The sequence below is a fragment of the Erythrolamprus reginae genome, chromosome 2 (genome assembly GCF_031021105.1).
Source record: "Erythrolamprus reginae isolate rEryReg1 chromosome 2, rEryReg1.hap1, whole genome shotgun sequence".
In the NCBI taxonomy this organism is placed as follows: Eukaryota; Metazoa; Chordata; class Lepidosauria; order Squamata; family Dipsadidae; genus Erythrolamprus; species Erythrolamprus reginae.
The window spans coordinates 227491541-227514942 of NC_091951.1; the positions used below are offsets into that span (position 1 = coordinate 227491541).

General features: G+C 44.3%; 2 long non-coding RNA genes across 7 annotated transcripts; one reads left to right on the forward strand and one right to left on the reverse strand.

Moving 5' to 3' along the window:
• On the forward strand, window positions 1–22711 carry LOC139162121 (uncharacterized). 6 transcript variants are annotated; one of them, XR_011558232.1, is made up of 5 exons: window positions 1–129; window positions 380–586; window positions 3216–3384; window positions 21444–21703; window positions 22656–22711. It is a non-coding gene; the product is annotated as an uncharacterized lncRNA (long non-coding RNA). The 6 variants fall into 6 exon arrangements; XR_011558233.1 differs by lacking the exon at window positions 22656–22711 and adding an exon at window positions 22293–22646; XR_011558231.1 differs by lacking the exon at window positions 22656–22711 and having other exon boundaries at window positions 380–605; window positions 21444–21844.
• LOC139162132 (uncharacterized) lies at window positions 4542–12424 on the reverse strand. The gene is made up of 3 exons (XR_011558261.1): window positions 12267–12424; window positions 11945–12138; window positions 4542–7898 (listed from the first exon to the last, which is right to left on the reverse strand). It is a non-coding gene; the product is annotated as an uncharacterized lncRNA (long non-coding RNA).
• Window positions 22712–23402: the final 691 nt, after the last annotated feature.

Sequence of the window (23402 nt, forward strand, 5' to 3'; positions counted from 1 at the left end):
CAGATATTGATGAATGTGAAACAGCATACAGTCCTTGTAATCAATTGTGCAAGAACACATTAGGTTCTTTTACCTGTGAGTGTGTTGAAGGATATGAACTCGTCAATGGAACCCTTTGCAATGTTATAGGTAAGCTTTCAGTCCACAGTACAATTAACATGCAATGAGTCTAAGGGCTGAAAAAATAGATGAGATCTCTTAGTTTCACCTGAGTCAGAATTAACAAGTGATTTGAGACATAATTAAATCCTATATATTGTTAGCTGGTTAAGAATTCTAAGAGGTGCAGTGCCAGCTCAGATCAAGAGTGCTTCAAATTGAGGTGGCTGAATTTGACTATGTATTAGAGCAAAGGTAGTTAAAGTTCTTTTCTGTTCAGATGGTGCCACCAAAATGCTACTAGCTGTCCCTCAAGGTCTTGTCCTCCTGGATTTAAAGATGCATCACCTGGAGAGTCTAATATCTACAAAAACAAAGCCTGTCTCTGTAGCTTATGACCTCTTAAGGAGAAGCTATTATTGGGTTGGTGAAGATAAAAAACTGCATGTTTATGTGTCTGGAAAAAGTGAGATGATTTTTTATCCAGGTAAAATTATTTACTACAGGTAAATCCAGAATCAAAAATTAACCCTTTTGTATGCACTCATATTTTTGCATCCATATTTCAGCTCCAGTTCTAGATCAATCCTAATTTTCTTTGGGATGAACCTAAAATTTGTCAAGATCAGTTTTATAGTCAATTGTGCCTCAGTTTGTCTTTTCATATTGTGTGGTGTGGCACTCCTTTGGAATGGAACACAATTCCTAGAGCCTATCTGAATTGATGGGAGTAAAAATTAAGGATTGTTTTCCTTCTGAGGAGTTTGAGATTTAACATGCAAAATGTGTGTCTCAAAGCTTGACATGACATAAATCCCCTATAATACCCCCAAATCTTTTCCCCAATACTGTCCAAATATCCTCGCCTTTTTAGAATTTGAGAAGACCCATGTGTAATTCAACTCAAGGCACTGATATTTCCAGTTAGCTCTCCAAAGCCCAAATACCATACAGAAAATCTGATGATAAAAATGTAATATTTTCTACATAATAGAAGGTGACCATTGATGAAGACATAATCATTGATTACACTGATGATGGGTGACCATTAAATGAAATATATTCTATTATCATGAAGTTAAATTTACAGGAAGCTGAAATAACCAGAAAAACATTACATAGAGACCCCTTTTGCCTCAGAAAGAAGTGTTGTAAAGAGCCTCTTACAGAAGATTATTTATTATGTAGATGGACTACAGTGGTCCCTCGATTTTCGTGGGTTCGAACTTCACGAAACAGCTATACCACGGTTTTTCAAAAATATTAATTAAAAAATACTTCGCTGTTTTTTTCCCTATACCATGGTTTTCCCACCCGATGACGTCATACGTCATCGCCAAACTTTCGTCCGCCTTTAATAAATATTTTTTAATAAAGTTTAATAAATAAACATGGTGAGTAATAATCTAAGTGGCTGCTAAGGGAATGAGAAATTGCAGTTTATGGGTTTAAAGTGTTAAGGGAAGGCTTGTGATACTGTTCATAGCCAAAAATAGTGTATTTACTTCCTCATCTCTACTTTGCAGAAATTCGACTTTCGCAGGCAGTCTCGGAACGCATCCCCCGCGAAAATTGAGGGAACGCTGTATAACAAAAAGTCACTGAGCCTCTTCCCATATTTTGTCTTCTTGAATGTATTTATTTATTTTTTGCTTATAGATGTCAGTGGCGTCAACAGCATCTCTGTAGACTGGTTCACAGGGCAGTTATACTGGGCCAGCAATTATCCTCATGCCATTTTCACTGGTTTCATTGATGGTAGGGGCTATGTAAAGGTCCTAGAGAAAAATTTGGTGCCGAAGCAGCTGGTTATATTTCCAGAAAAAAAGTACAAGTTTCAGAATAGACGCTACTGTATTTACAGTGTTGTAATAGTGATATAATTTCATGCATACATGATGCCTGCCAGTACTATGTTATTTGAAGCCTGCCCATATAACATCTCCAAGATCTAAATTATTTATTAAAAATGCCCAGAGTTTCAAGAGGTTGCCAAATCCAGTAAGAATTCACTGTTCTTTCCAGAAATTCCATAAGTCTTTAGAGCTGGAATCTCAAATTTTTACATACGGTTAGTGTTCGACTTACAGCAGTTTGTTTAGTAACCATTCAAAGCTACAACAGCACTTTTTAAAAAGTGACTTATGACTGTTTTTCACCCTTACGAGCACTGTGGCATCCCCATGGTCGTGTGATCAAAATTTGGACACCGGGCAACTTCCATATTTTTTGTAGTATAAGATGCACTGGAATGTAAGATGCACCTTAGTTTTGGGGGAGGAAAACAAGGAAAAAACAGCAATTTGCCTCCCAGCAAACAGCAAAACGGCAAATTGCACAAAAGATATACAGTGGTACCTCTACTTAAGAACTTAATTCGTTCTGTGATCAGATTCTTAAGTATAAACGTTTGTAAGTAGAAGCAATTTTTCCCATAGGAATCAATGTAAAGGCAAATAATGCATGAAAACTCATTAGGAAGGAAATAAAAGCTTGGAATTTGGGTGGGAGGAAGAAGAGGAGGAGGACAGTTGCTGCCCAGAGCGAAGGGAGCGTTTCTTTTCTCTGGGCGCTGGCAGAGGTTTATTCCCTCTGCAAGCGCCCAGAGAAAGGAAAATGCTTCGTTCACTCTGGACTGCCAAAACCTCCTTAAGCGCCACCCAAAGGCTCCTCTGGCAGCCTAGAAAAGCCCGAGATGGCCGGGATTAAAGGGGGAATGGCAGGAAACTAGCCGGGCCTTCGTGCCACTCTCAAATTTCCTTGGAAATTTTTCCAGGCTCGGGTTCTTAAGTAGAAAATGGTTCTAAGTAGAGGCAAAAAACATCTTGAACACCCGGTTCTGATCTAGAAAAGTTCTTAAGTAGAGGCGTTCTTAAGTAGAGGTACCACTGTACACTGTTTTCTGTGTATATCTGTGCATGTATGTCCAACCCATATAAATAGCAAATAATTAGAGAAATGTACATTATGGCAGTAGATTAATGCCAGCAAATTTTCCTAAATGTAGTCACACTAACTTCTCCCAATTATTTAAATAGCTCTACTCCAAACATGACTACGTCAAGATTTAACTCTGCTCTTGAAGCATTTTGTTCTGGTTTTCTACCTTATCACAGATACATGTACTGGGTGAATTTTGGTGAGAAGGATGGGACTGCAATAGAAGCTGCAGGGATGGATGGATCAGACAGACATGTGCTTGTGGTATTAATTGCTGAAGAGCCCGCGGGATTGACTCTTGATTACATCACTAATAGACTCTATTGGATCAGTATGCATAAAAAGGTGTGCACTTCATCCCATTTCAAATTCAAAGCTACCTATAGTTTGCATCTCTCTCTCTCCCTCCCCCCTCCCTCCCCCTTGTGATTTATGAAAACAAATCCCAAAAATGTGTTTATGTTCTTCAATTAAACGTAATATTGTAGGCACCTTCCACCAGCATAGCTTGCTAAAATGTTCCCAAATCTTTCAGCAGTCTGCTGGAAATATAGAAAAGAGATTGGTACCTACTACCACCTATGGCGAACCTGCCTCAGGGCCAAAACCTATTGGTTAAAAATTAAAAACTGTATTGAGCTACTAGTTTTTTCTCATCATTCCTACCACCCATTTCCTCCCATGTTGACTGTATGACTGTAACTTGGTGCTTATATCCTAAGATTTTATTAATATTGCTTCTTCATTGCTTATTTGACCCCTATGACAATCATTAAGTGTTGTACCACACGATTCTTGACAAATGTATATTTTATTTTATGTACGCTGAGAGCATATGCACCAAGACAAATTCCTTGTGTGTCCAATCACACTTGGCCAATAAAATTCTATTCTATTCTATTCTATTCTATTCTATTCTATATCACAAACTGTTTTCTTAAAACCTGAGCTTTTCCTCTTGGGCAGGGGTAGGCAAAATTGGCTCTTCTATGACATGTGGACTCCAACTCCCAGAATTCCTGTGCTAGCATGATTGGTTCAGGAATTCTGGGAGTTGAAGTCCACAAGTCATAGAAGAGCCAACTTTGCCTACCCCTGCTCTTGGGCGTCTAGGGAGAATTTTAAGAAAGAGGATAGGTATATAATCTTACATGTCACAACAGCTGCTAGAATACTCTATGGACAAAATTGGAAAAAGGAGTCAATCTCATCAATGTTAAACATTATAATCAAAGTACTAAAGTGCATGGAAATTACTAGATTGTCATTGGCACTTCAAGATAAGGATGAATCTGAATTTCATGAAATCTGGGACAAGTGGTACAATTGGCTGAACCAAAATGAATACCTAAAATTCCTTAACCAAACAAACCTGAAATAACCAAACAAACCAAGCAAACCTGAAATAACATAAATAAAGAGACCATTTAGATATAGAGGGCCACAATGTATAAACCACATGATCTGGAGAATTTGAACAAAATGTGCCATAGAGAATTGCCTTGGGTTATCAGAAAGCATGGCTATTTAATTAAAACAATTAGTGATAGTTCTGCAAGTCTGAATATTGTTCTCATATTGCTTTTTGGGTTTTTTTAGTCCATCGAAACAGTAAAGGTAGATGGTTCTGGAAAATATACTTTCCCTGATACAATGCTGAAAAATCAGGATCCCTTAGGACTCGCTGTATTTGAAAATCTGTTCTTCTGGAGCACTGTAACACACTTGTATTATGCATCTCGCTCCACACCTGGTGTTGGCATAGTGCTGAATGCCTCGATTTCTTCATTCACAGTCCTGCATGAGCTACAGCAGTCACTAAGTAAGTTGATCTCTTTGGCAAGCCATAAGCAGGGCTGAGCTAGTAAGAAAAATAATTGACATTCACTTCCCCCAGGGGTGTTTCTGGGATACACTGTAGGAATTCATAAGCAATTGTAATAACTTGCTTGGGGAGAATTACGGCATAGTGGTGATTTGATTAAAAGATAATCAGGAAGATGTGGGGAGGTCAAAGAGTATATATATATATATGTGTATATATGTTTTCGTAGATTTTCACGGGTACAGGTATGACGGTCTTGGTATATTCGGGTTTCTTCCCGTGTAGGATTTGGAAATTTCTGGTGACGTTTCGACGAGGTCACACTCATCATCTTCAGGCTGGTGTTTCTGTCCTTGTACTAAGGCGAACACTGCGAGACCTGAGCTGCCATCCTTCTATAAATACTGGTGACTGGGTGTGGTTTGATGGCTCAGCAATTGCCTGCTGTGTAGAAACTTCCTGGTGAGTCAGTGGGGTAACATCTTGGGTCGTTGATGGAGCTGAAGTATGCTGATTAGTTAATGGTTGTTGATTAGGTGTGATATCCTGAGTAGTTGGAGCTTGCAGGCTGCTTGATTGTTTTGCAATGTGTGTTCTGAGTCTAGTTTCAGTTTTTATGGCTGGGTTACGTTTGAGGGCTGGTTTCCAGATGTCTGGTAGGCGGGAGGTATCATCCCGCTTGTTCATATTTTGGGGATGTTTTTCTATCTCGATGGCTTCCATGATTATTCTTTTCCTGTAGTGTTCTGTTTTGGAAATTAATTTAGTACTGTCAAAATCAATTTCATGTCCTGTAGTTTTGAAGTGTTGGAAAAGGGAGGAGGTCTTTTCTTTTTTCTTTAATGCATTCTTATGTTCTGCAACACGTGCATTTACTCTCCTGTTAGTTTGTCCAATATATGTGGCTGGGCAGATTTTACATGGTATTTGATAAACTCCCTGGTTTTCTAGCTGGGTATTGTCTTTCGGGTTTCTTAGGATGTTGGCTATTTTTTAATCTGTACCAAAGGCTGTCTTGATGTTATGTTTGCGGAGAATTTTACTGATTTTATCTGTGGTGCCTTTGATGTAAGGGAGGAGGGCGATACCATTGTCCTGTTCTGTGTCTTGGTTCTTGGGGGGTGTCTCTTTATGGATTAAGTTGTTGATTGCCTCTCTTTGGAATCCATTGGAAATTAATACATTTGTGAGACTGTGTAATTCAGGTTCCAGGTGGTCTTTGTCGGCTAGGCGTTTGGTTCTGGAAATGAGGGTCTTGGCTACGGAATTGATCTGTGCAGGTTGGTGGTGGGATTTTGCGTTCAGGTAGTGGTTGGTGTGTGTCTTCTTCTGGTAGATGGTATGTCCTAGGAAGCCATTGGGTTTTTTATAGATTAGGACATCCAGGAAGGGAAGTTTGTTGTTGGTTTCTATTTCCATGGTGAATTGTATTTTGGGGTGTAGGCTGTTGAGATGTGTGAGAAAGCTGTCCAGTTTTTCTTTCCCATGTGGCCAAATTACGAAGGTATCATCTACATATCTAAGCCAGAGTTTGGGTTTGTGTTCAGATTTGTCCAAGGTGTTGGTTTCAAAATATTCCATGTATAAGTTTGCGATGATGGGTGACAGGGGTGATCCCATGGGGGCTCCTTCTATCTCTTTGTATCTTTGTCCATTGTGGATGAAGTATGTATTCATCAGGCAGTGGTTGGTCAGATCTAAGATGTGCTTCGGGGGGTTGTATTTGTTTTGGATGGCTGTCAGGGCTTATTTGATAGGCACTTGGGTGAAGAGAGATATGACATCGAAGCTTACGAGAAGGTCGCTGGGTTGTAGGTTTTGTTCCTTTATGATTTCTGTGAATTGGAATGAGTTTTGTACATGAGACATGATGGATTCTGCATAGGGCTAGAGTTGTTTGGCAAGAAATTTGGCAAGATTCTGTAGGGGTGAGCCTATGGAGCTGACTATGGGTCTGAGTGGTGTTCCTTCTTTGTGTATCTTGGGGAGGCCATAGAGCTTGGGGCATCTGGATGATTTTTCTCTGGGGATGATTCTTTGCTGGATTTCTTCACTGATGGGAGAAGCTTTTATTTTGGATTTGGTGGTTTTTTCCAGGTAGGTGGTAGGATCTGTACTTAGAGGTTTGTAAGCGGAGTCTTGGAGTAGGTTGGATAGCTTGTCTTGGTAGTCAGATGTGTTCATCACCACAGTGGCTTTGCCTTTGTCTGCTGGGAGGATGATTATGTTATTGTCTTTCCTCAAGTTGGTGAGTGCTTTTTGTTCATCTTTATGTAAGTTGCTTCGGGGTGGAATGCTGGAGCAGAGGACATTGGTGACTTCAAGTCTGATTTTGTTGGCTTCATCTTGGTTGATTTTGGTTAGAGTGGCTTCAACTCCGCATATGATGTTTTCAGTGGTGATGCGTTTGGGGGCGACTGCAAAGTTGAATCCTTTGGAGAGGACGTTGGTTTCTGCTGTGGTGAGGGTCATGTACGGTAAATTATGTACTGTATTCTTCATGAGTTGCTGTGGAAAGGGTTTGGATTTCTGGTGTTTTTCCAAATTGTGGAGTTTCTTGGTGTGTATGTCTGTATTGAGGGAGGTTTCTGTTTCAGCTCTCCAGAGGGCTAGTTGTTTAGATTGGTCCCAGAGTATTGGGTGGATTCTGTTGCTAAGTTTGAGATGAAGAGTGAGTAGGTCTTTGTTGGTTTGGTCTACTAGGAATCTTTTCCTGTGGAGTTCATTTCTGATAACGGCTAATTCAGTTCTTTTCAGGATCCGTTCAGTGGATGGTGTTATGACCAGAAGATTCCACAATATTCTGTAGCTGGGTAAAGTCTAAAAGTAGAGTTGTTAAGTAGAATTCACTGTTTGTATTAGAAGTTGTTTGCCTGCTTCTCATTGGCTGCTACGGTTTGGCGCCAATCTTTGTAGAGCTGTCAGGCGTCGCTTGTTGCCGGGTGAAACAGTATAAAAGGAAAGTGCCTCCGGTCTTACGCGCTTCTCTCTAGCTCGCGTCTGAGTGAAAGTGTATCCGCGTCTAGTTAGTCTCCTGCAGAGAATAAAGATTTAAAGTTAGCCATCGTGTTTCTCGGTTATTTCACTGGCGACGAGGATCTAGAGGCGATTTTTTTTACGGAAAAAATCATTATGGCGACCCCTTTGATCATCAGCCGCCTGAATTATTTGACCCTGAGAGGTCAACTTGGACAGCCTATATGGCTAAATTTGAAATTTTCTTGGAAGCCGCCGGCATGAAAGATGCTGACAACGGCCGTAAAAGGGCTTTATTTCTGAACTACTGCGGGACTCAAATTTTTGACCTGGCAGAGACCTTGACGGACCCAGAACCTGCAAATTCGGTTCCATGGGACACTTTGATGGCTAAGTTGGCAGCTCATTTTAAGCCAACGAAACCTGCCAGGGTTTTCAGGCACCAGTTCTCCTGGATGGCTCAAGCTGAGTGGGAATCTATTAACCAGTTTGCCACTCGCTTCAGGACTATTTTAGCCAAGTGTCAGTTTGACAATCCTGAGGCTAGGTTAACTGATGCCATTATATTTGGCATGAGAAATGTTTCTATCCGGAATAAACTGCTGGCAGCTGACGACTCGTCACTACAAGATGTGATTAAGGCAGCTCAAACCGCGGAAGTCGCTGAAGCTGCTGCAGCTGACCTTAAGTCAAACGACAAGCTGGCCACAGTTTTTAAGATCGCTGAGGCACCTTGCGCCCCCGCCAACCATCAACACGACTACAGTACTTCTGAGTTCGACCCATATGAAGACCACTGCTGCCAGCTACGGGTACCGCCAACCAGACAACCTCGTCCATCCTTCCAAGCCTGTGCCGGATGTCGTGTTCAGCATGCCCACTCGAGATGTCCCTTTAAGGATGCTTTCTGCCGCCGCTGCGACAAACGTGGCCACATTGCCGCCATCTGCCGAGCCATCCTGCCTGACGACACCCCCTTCAATCAAGACCTGCTGCCCACCTTTCCATCTCATTGAGTCTACCGACCATTCAGACAACAAGGAAGAGGGAACTGGAGACCGGGGAGCAACACTTTGAGGGACGGCAACCAAGGTAACCGCACATCCACGGACTGTGACACCTACCCGCCAGCCCCTAATAAGATTATTGTCCCTCTCATGTTGAATCATCAACCATGCCACATGGAGCTGGACACAGGCTCTAAATTTACTTTAATGCCGTGGCATAAACTGAGACTGTATGTGCCTTCGTTGTCCCTGGACTCGCTAAAGCCGCTGGACATTGCTATTAAAGACTTCCAGGGACACCCAATCCGGGTTTTGGGAAGCACTAGGGTGCCTATAACTTTTAGAAATGTACATTGTATGTTGCCTATTCTAGTTATTGAGGGGGCGAATCATTCCCTTTTGGGACTTGATTGGATGGTTCCTTTGGGGTTAGCTGTCACTGGTCTTCACAAAGTGACTTGTTTGAAGGAGCCTGATTTTGTCCAGGAATTTCCGGAGGTTTTTAAACAGGGTTTGGGTACCTATAAGGGGCCACCCATTTCTTTTTCTTTGGATCCTGCTGTCCCGCCCTTCCGGTTAAAACCTCGCAGGGTACCACTGCCCCTAATGGATAAATTGGATGCCCAATTGCAGAAACTTCAGGCTCAGGGTATTTTGGTTCCTGTCGAACATGCCCCCTGGGAGACCTCTATTGTCACCCCCCTGAAGCCTGATGGATCTCTGAGAGTTTCTGCGGATTATAAATCTACCTTGAATAAGGCGTTACAGCACAACTCCTATCCGATACCTGTTGTGCAGCAGTTGCTGCATACCCTGGGGTCTGGGAAAATTTTTGCGAGGCTGGACCTTGCACAGGCATACCAGCAGTTGCCAGTGGATGATGCCACAGCCCTGGCGCAAACAATTGTGACACACAGGGGGGCCTTTAAATGTACTCGACTGCAATTTGGCATAAGTGTCGCCCCGGGTATATTCCAGCGAATCATGGAACGATTGCTCTGGGGAATTAGGGGGGTGGTCCCCTACTTTGACGATATTTTAATATCAGGGGACACTCCAGACCAACTGCACTGTAGAATTCGACAGGTTCTGGCTAGGTTACAAGCTAAAGGATTAAGGCTAAAGCCAGAAAAGTGTGTGTGGGGAACTTCCTCAGTGGACTTCCTGGGGTTTAGGATAGATGAAGCAGGCATACACCCCACTGAGGAGAAAATCAGAGCCATTAAGGATGCCCCTGCCCCCACCTCTAGAACAGAGCTGCAAGCATTTTTGGGGCTATTAAATTTTTACTCTGTTTTTCTGAAACAGAAAGCCTCAGCAGCTGAGCCGCTTCATCGACTTCTCCACAAGGGAGCGCCATGGAGATGGGGTGAGACAGAACAACAGGCTTTTAATAATATCAAAGACCTCTTGACCTCACAAAGTGTCGTGGTACAATATAGTTCCACGTTGCCACTTAGGCTTACATGCGATGTATCCCCGTATGGGGTGGGAGAGGTCCTGGCCCACATATTGCCAAATGGCCAGGAAGCCCCAGTGGCATACTTTTCAAGGACGTTGTCCCTGACAGAACGTAATTATGCCCAGATAGATAGAGAGGCACTCGCATTGGTAGCTGGGGTGAAAAAGTTTCACAACTACTTATTGGGGAGACCATTCCAACTGGTCACTGACCATAAACCCTTGTTAGGGCTGTTAGCCACCGGGCGGCCAACTCCACCTTTTATGTCCCCCCGCATGTCCCGTTGGACTATTTTTTTGTCAGGGTATGATTACATCCTTGTACTTAAGGGGGGCTCAATGATTAATCGTGCTGATGGTCTTAGTCGCTGTCCATTAGGGCAAAGGGTGGAGGACCCTGCCCCTGCAGGAGATGTCCTCCTCATTGATTTAGGTACACCATCCCTTATTACTGCCAAAGAGGTGGCCATTGAAACTAAAAAGGACCTGGTGTTGGGAAAAGTCCTCCAATACATATTGAAAGGGTGGCCACCAAATGGTAAAGACCACTCAGTGCTGGATTTTAAAACCAAGAGGCTGGAACTCTCTGTGATGCAGGATTGTATTTTGTGGGGTGACAGGGTGGTTATACCCACTGCACTGAGGCCTCAAGTCATGAACATGCTGCACCAGGGGCACCCTGGGGTGGTCAGGATGAAAGCTTTGGCCAGAGGGTATCTATGGTGGCCAGGATTAGACAAGGGAATTGAAGATTGGGTGGCCGCATGTAGCCCTTGTCAGGACACAAGGCCAAATCCCCCTAAAACCACCCCTGCACAGTGGGACACACCCCAAGGGCCCTGGTCAAGGGTACATATAGATCTGGCCGGACCGGTGGGCACCAATATGTTTTTGATAGTGGTGGATGCATACTCCAAATGGTTGGATGTTATATTGTTAGGGTCCACCACATCTTCCACAATTATACAAGTCTTAAGGAGGTTGTTTGCAACCCATGGGTGTCCAGATGTCCTGGTTTCGGATAATGGACCCCAATTCACCTCTAGACAGCTGGAGCTGTTCGTAGCCCAATTGGGAGTAAGACATGCCTTGGTCTCACCCCACGCAGCCTGGGCTAATGGTATGGCAGAAAGATATGTTCGTGTGGCCAAAGAGGCCATAAAAAGGTCATCTCCAGGGGAGATACAAGAAAGACTGGACACCTTCCTATTAACTCAGCACATAACACCGAGCCTAACTACCAATAGAAGCCTAGCTGAACTACTCATGGGAAGGAGATTGAGGTCTCCTTTAGATAGGCTGCACCCCTCTTATGTTAAGATGAAGCCAGAGTATGTAACAACCCCTGAAAGGTCAATGTTTGTGGGACAAAAGGTGTATGTAAAAAATTTTGACAGGGGCAAACAGTGGGAGACTGGGATAGTGACTGAGCAAACAGGTCCTAAAACATATATGGTCAAACTGGATGATGGACGCCTCTGGAAGAGGCACATAGACCATGTCAGGGGGAGACTGGAAACAGCCAGTATCAGAGGGAATATGGCTGACACTAGTAATGGGGTTTCTAATGCTTCACTCCCCACAGGGAGTTATACCAGACCCAGCCGTGCCCAGAAACAAATAGATTGGGACTTACCTGGGTTTAGTGACCATTCCAGCGCTGCCCCAGCTCCACCATGCTCCAGCCGGGGAAGTTCTTCACCTGCAGGACCAGAAGAACCTTCGTCCTCCGTAGATGTCCAGGTCCTGAACGAACCACGCCGGTCAGAACGCACCCCCAGGAAGCCTGCTCGGCTCGAAGACTTCATTACTTGCTTGTCCGAATAAAACCTGTAAAAATCCATCCAGAAGGGGGAGGGGTGTTATGACCAGAAGATTCCACAATATTCTGTAGCTGGGTAAAGTCTAAAAGTAGAGTTGTTAAGCAGAATTCACTGTTTGTATTAGAAGTTGTTTACCTGCTTCTCATTGGCTGCTACGGTTTGGCGCCAATCTTTGTAGAGCTGTCAGGCGTCGCTTGTTGCCGGGTGAAACAGTATAAAAGGAAAGTGCCTCCGGTCTTACGCGCTTCTCTCTAGCTCGCGTCTGAGTGAAAGTGTATCCGCGTCTAGTTAGTCTCCTGCAGAGAATAAAGATTTAAAGTTAGACACCGAGTTTCTCGGTTATTTCAGATGGGGTTTTAGAATGGAATTTTAGTTGGCAGCATTTGGGGATCAAGTTTCTGTCTCGGCAGTTGCGTAGAAATTTGAGGTCACACCTTTCCGTTCTGTACAATCGCCTCGCCAGTATCAGTATAGGAATCTCCAGCCGGGAGTCCCTCAGGCCGCCATATTGCACGATCTTCTTTCAGGAAATTCCTGATCCGCCATCTCAGACCCCTGCCCGAAAAGAAAACCGGCTAACAGGGCTCCCCACTGGTCAGATACCTCCTCATGTAGTCTGTGGTCGAAGAAGGACCGATCGAACACCTCAAAAGTGGAGGAATAACCGGAGCTCTCCTCCTCACCGTCCATTCGGCTCCGCAGCTGGCTCCACCCCTCTGCTCGCGTTGAGGCATCTTGAAGAGCTCAGGACGCTGCAAAGTTAATAAGTATATTGATAAGAATTAACAAATGGGCATCACGTAGCACCAGGGGTGGGCCATCATTCCTGTCCCTACCAAAAATGCCCAAGCCAAGCCATGCCACACTGCGAGCTGCCAGCCCAGCCCTTACCTTGCTCCGGTGTGTGACAACCTGCAGGGGCGCTGAGAGCATGGCCTGGGGACCAGGCCGGGTGGCCCCGAGCTCTGGCCACGTGGCCTGCTCTGTGCTGTCCTGTGCCACAGGCATATCTCTCCTGCGGTGTGTGAGAGCAGGCATGTGGCTGGAGGTCAGGCAGGGTGCTTTCGCCAGCTGCCACTCTAGGTGCCGGTGTGAGATTCTGGATGCTGCGCATGTGCAGCAACCGTAATCTCGTGCGTAGACGTTCTTCTGGCAGCAAAAATTCTGCGCACGCCTGGAAGCAAAACCCCACTGATTTTAGCTGCCAGAATCGCTTAGGTTGTGCATGCATGTCGCATGCAAGACCGGCGGCAATGGAGTGAGACTACGCGCTCCATTGCCGCTGCTAGAATGTTTGGTGTAGCAGTTTTAAGGCATCATGATAGAAAGAGGGAAACTGTAAATTCTAGTCCCACTTTAGGGACAAAAGCCAGCTGTGTTTGGTTGGAAGTTGGGGGTTCAACATAACAAGCATTCAGAATTATTTTCATTTAGTTTATCTAAGGACAGAATGAATAGATTAAAACCAAATGTACTATGCATATTAACTGCTGACCTGGGTGAATAGCGATGAATGTTTTTTTAAATTATATTAGAGGTTTTTTTAAAGTCTTTGTAGACGTATTAATTGGATTTTTATAAAATAATCTTTATTGAGCTTTACAAAAATAGAAAAAGCAAAGGTAAGACAGGGTAATGCAACAATAATTAGATTGTATCTCATAACATTTGTAGTCTATATAATAAACATCAGGTATTGTTTGAGGAATTTTTGATAGTAAGGAAAGAAGTAGAGAAGAGTTGAGGGAAAAAACAAGAGTAAAGAATAGACAGAGAAAAGAGAAAAACATGTTGAGGGGAATTAGAGTCAAGGAAGGGGGTATAGAGAATAAGAAAAGAAGGATTTTTAGATGTATTGTTATACGGTGTTCCCTCAATTTTCACGGGTTCGAACTTCGCAAATAGCCTATACCACGGTTTTTAAAAAAATATTAATAAAAAAATACTTCGCGATTTTTTTTCTATACCACGGTTTTTCCCGCCCAATGACGTCATACATCATCGCCAAACTAATAATTTTTGCAAATAAATAACAAAAAAAATAATTATTGTTAATAAATAATTATGTTTATAAATATCAGGATTACTAAGTGTCTTATTCAATGGTGAATACCAGTAATAATGGTGACTAAATTGTTAAGGGAATGGGAAATGGTAATTTAGGGGTTTAAAGTGTTAAGGGATGGCTTGTGATACTGTCCATAGCCAAAAATGGTGTATTTACTTCCGCATCTCTACTTCGCGGAAATTCGACTTTCGCGGGCGGTCTTGGAACGCATCCCCCGCGAAAATTGAGGGAACACTGTATTGATATGTTGTGAGCTTTCCCGAGTCCCCAGAGAGGGCTGCATACAAATCCAATGAATGAATGAATGAATGAATGAATGAATGAATGAATGAATGAATGAATGAATGAATTCAAAATGGGGCTTGGTGGGCATGGCAGGGGAAGGACATTGCAAAATCTCCAGTCCCTCCCCACACTGCGGCTAGCCAGATGGTATTTGCTGGTTCTCCAAACTATTCAAAGTTTCCATTACCGGGTTCTCTAGAACCTGTCAAAACCTACTGAATTTCACCCCTGCTGCTGCCCTTTCCTTTGTTTCATCTAAAACTGGAATAGGTCTTGACACCCTCACCTCCAAATCATTTTAGAGTCTAACAGTTATTTGTAGATATCTTAAATAGAACCTTTCTGTAATTTTCAAGTCTGGCTCAATGATAAGGACTGTGGTGCTTGGGACCAATATGGTCTCAGGTTTCTCTCTACAATTACTATTCTACAGTGCAATGATTCCTACTCCAAGTCTCCATATTCCAATCCTGCCAGTGGGAGATAATGTCTGTGTGTTTAGTTCAAAGTTTTTATGCCTATTTTGATTTTTTTAATTCTTCAATTAAATTCCTAATAAGGAGGCTATATTTTCTTCTTTGCCCTAAAAATGTTTCATTCATAGGAAATATTAAAACAAACAGTATAGATACAAAAGTATAATACCACTCTACAAAGCCTTGGGTAGACTACACCTAGAGTAGTGTGTCCAGTTTTGGTGACCACACTACAAAAAGACATTGAGATGGTGTTTCACCTGGTGAGTTTGTAGGAATTATTAATTTTGTCTTGGTTGCTATATTGTAGCGCATCAGTTCTCCTTTATCATCAATCCAGTAGAGGAATCCTCTTTTCCAATCCATGTCCTGAAAATAGATTATTTCTGGCCATTCAGGTATCAGGGGTTGTTGCTCCTGAACTACGCCTTCTGGTCCAATATGCACTTGGAAAATTTCATGGTCGGTAGAATACATAGAAACATAGAAACATAGAAGTCTGACGGCAGAAAAAGACCCCATGGTCCATCTAGTCTGCCCTTATACTATTTTCTGTATTTTATCTTAGGATGGATATATGTTTATCCCAGGCATGTTTAAATTCAGTTACTGTGGATTTATCTACCACGTCTGCTGGAAGTTTGTTCCAAGGATCTACTACTCTTTCAGTAAAATAATATTTTCTCATGTTGCTTTTGATCTTTCCCCCAACTAACCTCAGATTGTGTCCCCTTGTTCTTGTGTTCACTTTCCTATTAAAAACACTTCCCTCCTGGACCTTATTTAACCCTTTAATATATTTAAATGTTTCGATCATGTCCCCCCTTTTCCTTCTGTCCTCCAGACTATACAGATTGAGTTCATTAAGTCTTTCCTGATACGTTTTATACTTAAGACCTTCCACCATTCTTGTAGCCCGTTTCTGGACCCGTTCAATTTTGTCAATATCTTTTTGTAGGTGAGGTCTCCAGAACTGAACACAGTATTCCAAATGTGGTCTCACCAGCATTCTATATAGCGGGATCATAATCTCCCTCTTCCTGCTTGTTATACCTCTAGCTATGCAGCCAAGCATCCTACTTGCTTTCCCTACTGCCTGACTGCACTGTTCACCCATTTTGAGACTGTCAGAAATCACTACGCCTAAATCCTTTTCTTTTGAAGTACAGTATTTGCTAACACAGAACTGCCAATACAATAGTCAGATTGAGGATTCCTTTTCCCCAAGTGCATTATTTTACATTTGGAAACATTAAACTGCAGTTTCCATTGTTTTGACCATTTATCTAGTAAAGCTAAATCATTTACCATATTGCCGACGCCTCCAGTAATATCAACCCTATTGCACACTTTAGAGTCATCGGCAAATAGGCAAACCTTCCCTACCAGACCTTCCCCTATGTCACTCACAAACATATTAAAAAGAATAGGACCCAGAACAGACCCTTGTGGCACACCGCTTGTAACCTGACTCTGCTCAGAATACTCGCCATTCACAACAACCCTCTGGTGTCTATGCTTCAGCCAGCTGCAAATCCATTGAACTATCCAGGGATTAAGTCCAATCTTCACTAATTTATCTATCAGCTCTTTATGTGGAACCGTATCAAAGGCTTTGCTGAAGTCCAGGTAGGCAATATCCACGGCACCACCTTCATCCAACACCTTTGTGACATAGTCAAAGAAATCAATGAGATTAGTCTGACATGATTTGCCTTCAGTAAAGCCATGCTGATTTGGGTCCAATAAGTTATTGTTTTTTAGGTGCTGATTTATCCTCTTTTTCAGTAGAGTCTCCATCATTTTAACGACAACTGATGTCAAGCTAACTGGCCTGTAGTTACCAGCTTCTTCTCTACTGCCCTTCTTGTGGATAGGCACAACACTTGCCATTCTCCAATCCTCAGGAACATCTCCTGTTAACAAGGATTGGTTAAACAAATCAGTCAGGGGGGTAGCAATGACAGATCTGAGTTCTTTAAGAACTCTGGGGTGGATGCCATCTGGACCCATTGCCTTATTTATCTTTAATCGTTCAAGTTCTTCTAAGACATCGGCTTCTAAGATCACTGGAGCTGAATCCGTACAGTTGGAGGCAATGCTATATCCCTCTATAGTATTATTTTGTAAGGTGTCTTTTGAGAAAACTGAACAGAAGTAGCTATTGAAATGGTCAGCGATCTCCTTATTCCCATTAATGCATGTATTTTTCCCGGTACTAAGCTTCGTGATGCCGCAGTTTTTCTTCTTCTTATCACTAATATATCTGAAGAAGGTTTTATCCCCCTTCTTTAGAGATTTGGCAATTTCTTCCTCTTTTGAGGCTTTAGCAGCATATATTATCTGTTTCGCCTCCTTCTGTCTCATTTTATACACCTCCCTATCAGCTATACTTCCAGACTCTTTATACCTCCTATAGGCAGCCTTTTTTTCATTGACTATAGTCCTTACATCATTGCTAAACCATAGCGGTTTCTTCTTCCTTTTACCTTTAGTTATTTGTCTTACATACAGTCCAGTGGCTTTTAAGATGGCCTTTTTAAATACAGTCCACTGGGTGCTCGCTCCTGCCATTTTATCCCTCCCCTTTAATTCATTATCTAAATATTCCCCCATTGCATTAAAATTTGTTTTTCTGAAATCCAATACTTTGTTTGCATTATAGGATTGCTCACAATGAGTTTTTACATCAAACCACAAACATAGATGGTCACTGCAACCTAAATTTTCTCCCACCTTGACATCTGAAACCCAATTCCCATTCGTAAAAACTAAATCTAGAATATTCTCCCCTCTAGTTGGTGTCTTAACCAGCTGTGCCAGAGCTGCTCCTCTAAAGGCCTCTACTATATTCTTACTTTTGCTTGTAAGGGCACTGGGGATATTCCAGTCAACATCAGGCATGTTGAAATCACCCATAACCACAATATCTCCCTTTACTGCCATTTGGGTAATTTCATCCACCATCTTGTTGTCATATTCCTCAGATTGCCCTGGAGGCCTATAGATCACCCCAATTCTAATGACAGAACCGTCTTTATTTTGCATGCAAATCCAGAGGGTCACTAGATCTTGACATGTATTTTGAATTAGTGTTGTTTTTAGAGTTTCTTTAACATAAATGGCTACTCCACCTCCCCTTCTCTCTATTCTATCCTTCCTATACAGTGTATATCATGGTGTGGATATTTCCCATTCATTAGAATCCTTAAACCATGTCTCAGTTATGGCAACCAGGTCCAAATTATCTCTAGATATTATGGCCATTAATTCACAGAGCTTGTTGCTCAAGCTTCGAGCATTCGTGCACATTACACGAAGAACATTATTTTCATTATTAGTTTGCCCCTTATCATCAACAACTACATCTATTTTATTTGCAGCTCCCTTTTCATAAGCTTCCAAAAACTGCTTTATCCTCATTGGTCGGGGACAGAAATCACCCACATCAGTTACATCTCTGTCCCCTTTACCTAGTTTAAATGCCTGTCCAAAAAAGTTCTGAATTCCTCACCGAGTACCTGGGTACCTCTGTATGATGGATGCAAACCATCCCTCTTAAACAACTCCCTATTAGACCACCTACTGACATCATGACTTACATAGCCAAAACCTTCAGCTTTACACCACTGCTTTAACCACACATTAAACTCTATGATACACGTTGTTTTATCCTCTTGGCCACAAACCGGTAACACCTCTGAGAAAGTCACTGAATCTGCTATTTTACCCAGCTCCACACTTAGACATTGAAAATCTCTTTTTACTACATTGACATTTCTCTGGGACAAATCATTTGTGCCAAGATGCACCACCACATCAATGTTATTACCTTTACTCACAACTCTCAATTCTGTCAAAGTACACATATGAAGAATTATCACTCTGGATACTAACTTCACCACTCATTCAAGCACCAAGAACAGCCACTTAACATTGCACCTAAGAATCACAGTAGCTTTAGGCTTCCTATATCAATAGCTGACATTAGTGCTTCCTTGAATGGAGACAATACAGTGATCCCCCGCTCGTTGCGAGGGTTCCGTTCCAGGACCCCCGCAACGAGCAGGTTTTCGCGAAGTAGCGCTGCGGAAGTAAAAACACCATCTGCGCATGTGCAGATGGTGTTTTTACTTCTGCAGCGCTAGCGAGGAGCCGAAGATTGGGGGCGGCGCGGGTGTTTTAAAACGTCGCCGCCGACATGGGGGGCTCGCTAGCACCCCCCTAACCCGGGTTGGGGGTTCGGGGGGGGGGTGCTAGCGAGCCCCCCATGTCGGCGGGGACGTTTTAAAACACCCGCGCGCCTTCCCAACTGAGCCCTCAAGCCAAGCGCAGAAGTTCGCCCTGGCGCAGGCAACACGCGCTGCCATCTTCCGGGCCAGCCAGGCTCAGCGGATCAAGCACGGCTCCTCTCGGCCCAGCATCCCGGGCCAAGCGGCTGCCTTCCGTCACTGAGCCTGGCTCGCCCGGAAGATCGTAGCGCGCGTTGGCTGCAGCGGCGGCGACATTGCTGCCGGCTTGGCTTCCCCCGCCGCTGCAGCCAACGCGCGCTACGATCTTCCGGGCGAGCCAGGCTCAGTGACGGAAGGCAGCCGCTTGGCCCGGGATGCTGGGCAGAGAGGAGCCGGGCTTGATCCGCTGAGCCTGGCCGGCTTGGCTTCCCTCATCGGCGCAGGCAACACGCGCTGCCATCTTCCGGGCCAGCCAGGCTCAGCGGATCAAGCCCGGCTCCTCTCAGCCCAGCATCCTGGGCCAAGCGGCTGCCTTCCGTCACTGAGCCTGGCTCGCCCGGAAGATCGTAGCGCGCGTTGGCTGCAGCGGCGGCGACATTGCTGCTGGCTTGGCTTCCCCCGCCGCTGCAGCCAACGCGCGCTACAATCTTCCAGGCGAGCCAGGCTCAGTGACGGAAGGCAGACGCTTGGCCCAGGATGCTGGGCCGAGAGGAGCCGGGCTTGATCCGCTGAGCCTGGCCGGCTTGGCTTCCCTCACCGGCGGTGCCGCCGCCGCTCGTGCCGCCGCTGCTGGTGCGGCCGCCGCTCGTCCGGCCGTCGCTCGTGCTTTCGGAGCTCCTCCGGCATCACCCGGCTTCTGGTAGAAGCCTTCTCTCTTTTTTTTCTTGCGGCGAGCCCAAGCCGTTCCTCTCTTGACCGCAGCCGAGCTTCCCTCGGCCCCCTTTGGCCCCGTCGCCTCCTCCCCGCCTGCTTTTCCTCGCCAAGCGCACGAAAAAAAAGAGAGAAGGCTTTTGCCAGAAGCCGGGTGACAGCGGAGGAGCTCCGAAAGCCGGAGAAGAAGAGTCTCGCAGGCGGGGAGGAGGCGATGGGGCCAAAGGGGGCCGAGGGAAGCTCGGCTGCGGTCGAGAGAGGAACGGCTCGGGCTCGCCGCAAGAAAAAAAAGAGAGAAGGCTTCTACCAGAAGCCGGGTGACGCCGGAGGAGCTCCGAAAGCCGGCTAGCGGCCTTTCCCCCGCATAGGAACAGCAAAAAGGCCACTCAGGCGCGTCTCCTGAGGGGAAGCCAGCGCCGCCCGCCCTTCGCCCGCCCACGCCGTTGCTCGCGCCACTCAGCTGGGAAGCAGGGCTGGGGTTTCCCCACCGCCCACGCAAAGGGGAAACCCCGGCAAGAGGGGAAGACCCAGGGAAGCCGCCCAGCAGCTGATCTGCCCGGCAAACTCCACCATCTACGCATGCGTGGCCATAGAAAGAAAAAGGGCACGCATGCGCAGATGGTGTTGTTTACTTCCGGGTTGAAAAATCGCAAATTACCCTGTTCGCAATGGTCGGGGACGCAATAACCGGGGGATCACTGTACACATAATGGCCTGGTTTCTAGTTATAAGCTATTCTTCAGAGGACTTGAAAATTGTTTTGTCAAAAGAAATTAATACATGGATAAACATATTCTAGCTGTTTATTTGTATTTGTTTAAAGGTCTGCTTTAAGTCTTATGACAGCTGGCAAGGACTAGCTACTAACCTTATTGCCATTGGATTTTGATATACTGTATTAAGATAATGGAGGACAAAGCAGGCTCAGGGGATCAAAACTGCAATTGGATATGATAGGTGCCTACCCAAACCATCATTAATCCGAGTCCCGTCAACTAAACAATGTCATTTGGCGGGACCTAGGGGAAGAGCCTTCTCTGTGGTGGCCCCGGCCCTCTGGAACCAACTCCCCCCAGAGATTAGAATAGCGCCCACCTTCCTTGCCTTTCGTAAGCTCCTTAAAACCCACCTCTGCTGTCAGGCATGGGGGAACTGAGATATTCTTTCCCTCTAGGCTTCTACAATTTATGCATGGTATGTTTGTATGTTTGGTTTTATAATAAGGGTTTTTAGTTGTTTTAGTATTGGATTGTTACATGCTGTTTTTTATCACTGTTGCTAGCCGCCCCGAGTCCATGGAGAGGAGCGGCATACAAATCAAATCAAATCAAATCAAATCAAATCATTAAATAAATAAATCTATCTCTTCTCTGTTTAACAGTTAAAGTATATTTAATATCTGCATCACAACAGCTGACGTCTAAAATATGAGGCTTGTACAAATCTCAAAACTAATACTTAAAAGGTCAAGAGAGTTTCCACCAATCTTCCAGGGACTTATAGTCTTCCAGTTGCATCCAAGAATTATAGACCTACCTCCACATTCACCAGAAGGTAGGAGAAAAGTATCCGTTGGACAGGCGCATTTGTAGCCTTTGGAATGAACTGGTGACAAAAGACAAATGTGGCTGCACACTCCAGGTAAACATGCATTGGTGTTATCTAGAAATCAAGGGAATATGTTAGTATTCAACACTAATTAACCTCTTCTCCAAACTATGTAATTATTCAGCCTGGCATGTGAATTAAGATTGTACAATGCTTTGGATTCAAAGGAAAAGAATGCTCTAGTCTAGAGCACTGTTTCCCAACCTTGGCAACTTGAAGAGATCTGGACTTCAACTCCCAGAATTCCCCAGCCAGCATTCACTGGCTGGGGAATTCTGGGAGTTGAAGTCCAGATCTCTTCAAGATGCCAAGGTTGGGAAACACTGCTCTAGAGCAAGGCTGTCAAACTCACAGACCTTGAGCTGGAAAGAGGGGGGAAAGTCCCAATATATCATGTGGCAGTGCCGTGATGATATGAATTTGATACCCCTGCTCTACAGCATTTGTGCAACACCTAGCTACAATGCCTTAAACCAAATCTCCCCCACCCCCTCCCCCAGGATCAACCTACAGCTAACTGAAGGCAGCAATTTTAGGGAAATGTGCTGTTTTTTAAAAACTGTAGACATATAGTATGCAATCAACTCGCGTGCTCTAAAGCAAATTTTGTCTTCAAACCTAGGTGCGCCACAATTCTAGCATGAACCCAATAAAGACCTTTCAACCTTTGGCTCAAATGAAGTTGCTTTATGTGTGTGTGTGTGTGTGTGTGTGTGTGTGTGTCAGCCACTGGCCTCCCCTAGACCCAGGTGAGCTGCTCTCCTAGTGTAGACAATGGCCATTGGTTACCTGTTGCCAAGGGAACCAGATTGTCAGCTGCCCTGAAAAGCCCCTGCCCAGAGCATTCTGACTGGGGGAAAGTAGGAGAATGGCGGTCAGAATGTACTGCAGGGTAAGTGTTGATATCTCAAATGGGAGGAATCTGGCAGTAGGGGAGGAAGTTCATGCTTCCCAACTCTTCTAACATGTCTATTTTTTTTCACAGAGAGTTTGGAAACTTTTCAAGAGCTTTTGCTGTTGCGTAGGAGGAGAGCTTGCCAGGTACCACCTCCCCATTCTCCTTAAACCCTGTCCATGGTGGGACAACACTAGGATAGGGCAGCCAAAATTTTTACTAAGGCCATGGTTCCCAACGTGGGGCCCACGCCCTACAGGGGGGCAATTTGATTTTTAATGGGAGCGATTGGAACCTTGTTTAAACCAAGTTAATGGCCTTTTAGGCTTCCTTTGGCTGAGGAGTTCACTTTTGAATAGTAACAATTATATGTCAGGGGGGTCACAATTTTAGAGATGCTTAGGTGGGGTATGGTGAAAGAAAGGTTGGGAACCACTGTCCTAAGGGCATTGCGTGAGGGGGCAGATGGTCAGGATGAAAACCAAAGTTACATGTTGGGAAAAACAAGTGGAGGAAAGGGACATGCACTCCTTACCAGGAGTCTAGGCCTGCACCTCCAAAATCCCGTTTGTGAATGGAAACAACCCAGGCCCCATGGTGACATATGGATTTTGTGGTTTGCCATCACTGTTCTATATGATTTCTTCAAACTGATGAAGGTTGGGTTTCAGGGAGGGATGAAATGAATTATTTCTGACAGACAAGTTTCATAGGCTTATGCTAATCGGAATACAAGGAGCACATTATCTTTTCCTCCCTAATAGTTTTTTTTTTAAAAATTCCCTCCCGTGAAAGATAATGGGGGGGGGGGGAGGAAAGTGCCCTGGGAGCTCTAGA